We start from the raw sequence: 490 nt of genomic DNA, 5'->3' as shown, positions 1-490 counted from the left end.
ACTCTCCTGCCGCCCACTGCTCCCCTCAGCAGTATACCTCGGTCCTTCTGCCTGTTCTGCTCCCGGCTCTGGCTCTGGTGAATTCTCTCACCCTTCCGTGCTTCTGACTGTACCCAGTGCTTGTATAAATAAATAAATAAACCTTAAAAAAAAAATAAAGTTTGAACAAGGAAAGTAAAAAATAAAATAAAATAACATAAAAATAAAAGCTATATAAAAAAAATAATTCAGCTTTTGAAATGAATACAATGAGGTTAATGGAGGCAAGTCACATTCTAGAAGAAGACTGGATTCTGGAACAAAGTTATTTTAAAACTTTTTGCATTTGTGGTTCATATTTAGGGAATGAGCTACCAAATCAGCAGTAAGAGCAGATGGAATTTTGATTTTTTAACATGATAATTACAGTTAAGTTTCTTGCACTCTAAGCCTTTATGTCTGTATTTCATTTTGTATGATTATAAAGCAAGTTGGGCAGAAGCAGGAAAAA

This window comes from Talpa occidentalis, unplaced genomic scaffold (genome assembly GCF_014898055.3).
Source record: "Talpa occidentalis isolate TD23 unplaced genomic scaffold, MPIMG_talOcc4v2.1 talOcc4.3, whole genome shotgun sequence".
NCBI lineage: Eukaryota > Metazoa > Chordata > Mammalia > Eulipotyphla > Talpidae > Talpa > Talpa occidentalis.
Note: the sequence above shows the minus strand (reverse complement) of the source record.